This window comes from Mus caroli, chromosome 13 (genome assembly GCF_900094665.2).
Source record: "Mus caroli chromosome 13, CAROLI_EIJ_v1.1, whole genome shotgun sequence".
NCBI classification, from domain to species: domain Eukaryota; kingdom Metazoa; phylum Chordata; class Mammalia; order Rodentia; family Muridae; genus Mus; species Mus caroli.
Window position 1 is genome coordinate 68,757,316 of NC_034582.1, and position 7,224 is coordinate 68,764,539.

A 7,224-nucleotide genomic window follows, 5' to 3' on the forward strand; every position below is an offset into this window, starting at 1 on the left:
CCAGCGAGGAGAGTGGGTAAAGGTGAGATGGTGAAATAATTTCCAGTTTCCTGCTGACATTCCTGATAATAGTCTTGCTGGCTGGGAATCCAGGTGACGCTGGACATGGCTTTTGAGAATGGCCCAGTTCCTGGAAGGGAAACATTCCTCCTTAACTGATTAGGACTCAGAGGACCTTGAGAGGCCTACAGAGGTTAGACTAGGAGCTGTGGGTCTCTTCTGAGCCTTAGAAGGGGGTTCTTGGGGGTAATTATCACAATTGCAATCCCAAGCTTCTGTCTCACACTCCTGCTCTGAGCTTCTACCCAGCTCAGGAGGCTTAGGAATGACACCGCACTATGACTCCCTCAGAAGAGGTGGGTCAGGGTGGACTTTCCATTTCTTGAAAGACTACAACAGGACAATGACCCAGCCCACTTTAAAAATAATAGCCCAGCCTGCTTCGGGACTAGGGAGGGAACAACAGGACTAGCCATTGTGTAACAAAGAAGTTGTCCAGTGTGCTCCCTCAAGGACAGGGCACACTAGGTTCTCAGATAGTTCTCAGCTATAACCATTCAGAGCCACTATCCCTGGAGCTTTATGATTAGGGACCTGAAGGAGAACAGCTTTTATGCCTCCAGTATCCTGGAAGCCATGTTCTTTGATTCCTTCCTCTTATTGACTGACTCATTTAGCCTTTACGTCCACTTCAAGGTCCAGCTTCCTATCCAGTTCACCTACGTTTTTTGTCCTTCACAGAGACACTGTGTTGTATTTCCTGCTTTTTCTCTTCTTGGTCACAGGATCACCCACACTGTGGATGTCTCCCACTCTATACCCCACCCCATACACTCTTCCTGTGTTTCTCAATGAGACACCTTCATTGCATGCCACAAGGCCCCACTGTACCTAGAAGGACTGTGTTTGTGTCTTCTCTAGGCACTAGTGAATGACATTCTCTGTGGTTAGGCTTTCCTCCATAAGTGATCTTGAAAAATGAGTATTCCTGACCTCTGCATCCCCACCAGACCACTGCGTACCTGCCTAGGGCCTGTTTGCATTTACTATAGGGACTTGAGCTTGTCCCTCCATAATCTAATGACTATGTTGTCATACATAAGAGCATTTTGTGTCTTTACTCCTGAACATAAACACACACACACACACACCAGACCCCACATTCCCACACACTCCCACAGTATTGAGCCTCTGTATTCTTGCTGGAAGGATAACCAAGTACTCTGAGCTCAACTCTTTTAATTCCTCCTTCCACTCCTGTTGAACCCAGCTCCATGGAGTATCCTTGTGACAGAAGCATTGCTGGACTTCCCCAAGGTGGCCCTAGGACATTCACATCTATAGTCAACAGTGATACATCCCTTATTCAGCGCAGAGGATGATGCCTGCTATGCTCAAAGAGTTGGGACTTCTAGGTCCCAATTGCAGGACTGATGTAGCACAGAAAGGATGTTGGTGAAAGAGAGTGGGCACAGAAGGAGGAGAAGGACACAAGAGCTACAAGGCAGTGAGAGCGCTGCTATCCAGAATGAACCTGGCTCTGGGCTTAGCTTCTCCTTAGATGCTGCTTCCCACAGGATGTAGCTATCCAGGAGATGAAGTTTACCACTGGTCCTTAACTTGGTCCCAGATTCTCAGCAGGGACAAACAACAGATCATAGTCATGTGGGGATGCAAAGACACTGTTGTCCACATACTTAAACCTTTTTGGATTCCCTATGAAGTGATAAGAAGCCTGGAATACAGTCCTACCATCTGAGTTATGTCTGCATCCAAGGAGGAATGCATGTTGCTCCACAGTATAAAGATAGGGGTTTTGTCAAGAAGAAGCTCTCCAGATTTGGCTCTGTCTTGATAGGTGTATATGAGGTCTAAAGACCCTTCCCTCCTTTCACACATCTGATGCTCAAACTCTAGTATATTTTATGGGCTGGAAGAATATCAGGAAGCTAAGATGGGAGAGCCTGGCCCCAGCCCTGTCATAAGTACCTATATATGACTGTCTCTAGGGACAAATTACAACAACCTCAGAAGTCAGCACAAGTAGGTCTTATTCCATCATGGAGACACTGACTGGCCTATGTCTAGTCAATAGGAGAGCCTTCCAGCAAAGTGAGCACACATCCAGATTTGCTGTGGTGTAGCCTGGCAATAGCCAGTAGGACCTGTGTTGTTCACAGTGTGCTCTCCTTTCTTGACTAGGCTGGGGAGACACTACAGAATCCTTTCCTAGGGACACTGGAAGAAGGTTCACTGGAAGAGAAAAGAATCCCTATGGGATAAGAGCAGGAGTACTTGATGAGGGCTCAATGACAGACAGGTAGAGATAACCCAACTGCCTTTCAGTGTCATCTCAATCTGTGTCATAGACTGCCTCTCCAGTCACCTTGAGGCTTCTTTCCCTGACTGGCTTGGCTGGAACTTTGCTGGGGAAAAAAAAAGCCTTGTGAGCTGGGCCGATACGTAGCATCACTCACACCACATGCTCTTGGAAACTAAAGGCTGTGTTTTGATGAACTGGAGGCCTGATTATAGAAGGTATAATCTGTGAAGGTAGTGCATTTCCTGGAGAATCTCTTCTTTGTGTTTCCTAACACTGGGCCACTAGGATAGCAGTGGTGGTCCCTAAAACTAGACTTCCTCCTTTGGAACCACCTCTGTTCTAGTGTTTCCAAAATTCCCCAAAGCCAGCTAGTGTATGTTCCTACACTGGTGGTGTTCCTGTCCCTTTGTGGTCCTCTGACTTTGATGCCTAGCATACCTACCCTGAGGATTCCTGCTTTCATAGTAATGACAGGCAACTGGTTCCTACTTAGTCAAGGTCACCCTGAGACTTCCCAGCATGCACCTTCTCCACTCAGGCTGTTCAGGTCTACAGTGTGTCTGGGTTCCTGGAAATGCCCTTGCATGGCCACAGCAAAGCTACAGTGTTCTGTAGAGCCTATTAGCTTACCTCACTGTTTTCTCAGGGAATTCCGTGTTAATCTCTCAAGCTCACTCTTGCAAGTAGTTCACTGTTGTCCTGACCTACTTGTCACCAGACATGACTGCAGTCTTTATTATTGCAGATGAAATAATATCATGTCTTGATGAATCCAGAGCAGTGTGCAAGCTGGGAGCCCAGGAGAGAAGCCATTATTTAAAAGAGAGGCTGGGAGGGCCCAAAGGTTAGAGGATAGCTCTGAAAGTGGAGACCCTTCAACAAAAAAAGACCTGAGGCTTGAGAGATGCTGAGGCTTCCTTGGTTCCATTGTGGGTGGAAGGCAAGACAGGAAGTGGAGGTCAATGGAACCCTGCTCCAGTTGTGGGAGATGGTAGTATGGAAGTACACATCTGGACAAAGTACTCTGGGTTGGAAAGTTGGAGGCTGAACACTTGAATAGAAAGAGGAGGGGACCATTTGTAGCTGGAGTCAAGGTAAATGATGTAAGTGAAGAACTTAGGATGGGTTGAGGCTTTTCTTTCCACCTAAACCAACTAAACTGCAGTTCTAGTGTAGAGATAATGACCGAGTTCAAGGTAGTGGCATCTCTACTGCTCAACACTGCTCAGAAGTGAAGCAGGGAAGGCATCTGAGGACAGCTTTATGGGAACTGAGGGAGAGCTGTGGTCAGGAACCTCAGTCAGCCTGGGAGGCAAAGGTCTACAGAGGCAGCTTTCCAAGCTGGCCCATCCTATAGCCCATTAGGGTAAGAGAGGTCCTGGTCACTATTAAACATAAGCTGTTTGTTGTGGTTGCGGCTAGTGGCACACAGCACCCACTGGCATAAACATTAATTAGCACAAGTTAATATATAATTCCACACCCTTCAGTATCTCATCAATGCTAGAGCTATTGTTCGATAAGGATTTAATGAGAAGAAGGGAAGCTGATAAGAACCTTCTCTCATTGTGAGATGCCAAGGTCATGAGGGACGGGAGCTAGTTACTTTTGACAATACACCAGGGGAGGGCATGGAGTTACCCAGGCCCTGATCCTCCCATGTACACCTAACCACACTGAGGGGGCCCACTTTGGGATTCTTTGGACCTGTCTCTATTGGAAATTCCTCTGAGGGTTGTACTACTGATGTTATCTCATGCCATTGTCCACCTTAGTCTCAGGCCATAGTGAGGTACTCATTCATATAAGTCCAGGGGCCCAGGCTGAGGCAAGCTCTTCCTGCTTGCAGAAGCCCTTTTTCTCATTATGGTTATTCAGTTCTTGGGCTGGTAGCTCTCTTCCTGCAGGCATGTTATGGCAGGAATATAGGCCCCTCCCAGCCTGTCCTGAGAGTATGGGAAATGATAGGGTGCTATGGTGGATGTATAGATTCTGGAGAGACCTAGATGTCAGCAGAGTAGTAGAGGCTTTCTCCCTTGCAAGGGCACAGAAGAATTAATCTCAGGAAAGAGGAGCTGATGGGGACTCTTCAATTCTGCTCTTCTATCATGACCATTCTACTAGTGAAATCACTTTGTGCTAAACTAGTAGTCCTTGGTCCAAGGACGGTAGTCATAACTTCCTTCCTCAGGAAGGCAGGCAGAGCCCCCAGTAGCACCCCACTGCTTTCTATGTGAGTTGATAAAGGAGGGGAAAGTGGGAAGTTATGTTCAGGCAAGAACAACAACTAAAAGGAAAATAGGCTCCCAAGCTCGGGAGAGCCAGCTCCTATCTGAGGCCCTTGAGCTGGAGAGATTAAAGTGAAGTTTCTGTCTGTCTTAGATCATGCATACACCAGCATAAATATGCTATAACATGCTGTGTTGCAGACTAGTCCTGTGAAGAAAAGTTACCTTGCAGATGAAGTTGTGGATTGGCTCTGTGCCCTGCCCTACCCTGTTCCGTCTCCTGTGCTCAGGCCAGTGGCCAAAGCTGCTGGGGAAGCTTTGTTTAGCAGGGTTGATCCCTCAGTGGTGTTAGTGTTGGATGCTCTGACATTTGACCTAGTTGACTGCAGCCATATTCTGGACTTCATGAGCCTAGATTTAGGGACACCTGAGAACAACCCTAGAAGAAAATATTCTGGTGCCCTGTTTTCACCAACCAATCCATACCATACTGTAACAACCTTGAAGCATGAATTATAGCTTGAGAAACTTGTGGCAGTAACAGAGGAGCAACTCTACTCTTCAGCAAATATTTAGTCACTTGGCCATCCACAGCTGGAATGAAATCAGGAAAGGCTATGACCTGTGTACTGCTGTCTTCCTGCCGGTGCATGCCTGGTAGGTCAAACCTATACTTAGACAGCAACATCACAAAGTTGTATGTGGTAGACCAATGATCCTTCTTCTCTCCTTGAATGCCCATATGCTACTCAGGCAAAACCAGGAACCCCAACACCCATCAGGCACTCATGCAATGCCTCTGACATGCTGCCAGGCTTGTAGCCATTTCCTAATGCAAAATGTTTTTATCCGACTTCTAAAGTCTCTATACTCTATCACAGTCTAGGCATTGTTTAAAAGTCCAAAGTCTTTTATGAGACTCAAGACAATCTCTTAACTGTCTACCCTCTGTAAAGTCAAAATAAAAATCAGATTACATACTTCGAACATACAACGGCACAGGCTATATGTTATTAGTCTAAAAGGGAGGAAAGGGAGCATAATGAGGAAATACTGGACCAAAGCAAAAGCAAAACCAAAACCAGCAGGGCAAACACCAAAGTCTTCATCTCCAAGTCTCCATGTCAACATGCTCTTTGGATATCCAACTTCTTTCCCTTGGGCTGGTTTTACACCTAGTCCACAGCTTCCTTGGCAGATACACCATGACTCCAGCATCTCTAACATCTTGTGATCTCCAACACAACCTAGGCTTCACTTTCACAGATTCATGCAATGGCCCTTTTGGGCCTGCATGCAGAGACACCTCGGTCACACACCTGGCTTCAGCAGTTTTCCTTAGCCATGGAGGGAGATTCCATAATCCCTTTCTTGTCTTCTTGACAAAGCCAGAATGATGTGGCTGCAGCTGCCAGGTTCTGCTACTTGATGGGAGCTGGAATTTTGCCTCTTGTTCAATTAGATTTTCACCAGCTTTCTGATGTTGATGGTTTCCTTCACTGCTAAAGCTTTAATTCCTCTTCACAAGTTGGAAGCTTAGCTGGGTGGGATCTTACCCTGAGGCCACTATTTCCTTTATCCCATTTAACATCAGACTTTTCTTTAAACTTTGTTTCCTTGAGCACAAGACTTGGCTCCAAGATGACCTTTCCTGGTGTTCCTTTTCCCTTCAAACTGTCCTTTTGTATTTTCTCTTTGCTCAGCTTGCTTCTTTCTATTATAGATCTGCATAAGAATGATTTACTAATAACTACACAATAGTGTCAATACTAGGCTTTCTTGAAATCTTCTCTGCCAATGCCATTAATCCAAACTCTTCAATTTATTTTCAGGAAGATTTTTATGAAGGGCAAAAGCAGCCACATTCTTTGTCAAAATATTATGAGAATCATTTTAGGGCACTTATTAATATTCTTTCCATCTGAAACCTCTGGGGCTGGGCCATTATAATTTACATCACTTTTTTTTTTTTTTTACGAATGGGAGGAGGAGTTTATTTGAATTCCTGGTTCCAGTGGGAGAAATAGGAATTAAATGGCAGGAGACATAGCTGCAAGAGGCTTGGATTCTCAGCCACAGGCTTGAAGCAGAGAGAACAAACTGGAAAAGGAGGGGTTGAGTCCCCAAAGTCTTCCCCAAAGCCCTCCTCCAGGGAGGTTCCAGCTCAGGGTACTCCTAAAACAGTGACACAAACTGCAGACCAAGTATTCAAATCCCAAAGCCTAGGGGGACATTTCACATTCAAATGAGCACAATTAAGAACTGGTGCTTGATAGTATCCAACATTTGTTTAGTAGGGATTCTTTTAAAAAAATTGGATATTTTATTTATTTACTTATTTATTATTTATTATTTGTTATTTATTATTTATTACTTATTTATTTATTTATCTCTTGGGGGGATTCCCCCTCTGCAACCCCCCTATCCCATTCCCCCTTGCCCTGATTCTATGAGGGTGCTCCCCCCACACTCCCCCACTTCCTCACCTAACTACTCCTGCCTCATCACCCTAGCATTCCTCTACACTGGGGCATCAAGCCTTCACAGGACCAAGGGCCTCCCCTTCTTCTTCTTCTTCTTTTTTTTTTTTTTTTTTGAATTAATTTTTTTATTAGGTATTTTCCTCATTTACATTTCCAATGCTATCCAAAAAGTCCCCAATACACTCCCCCC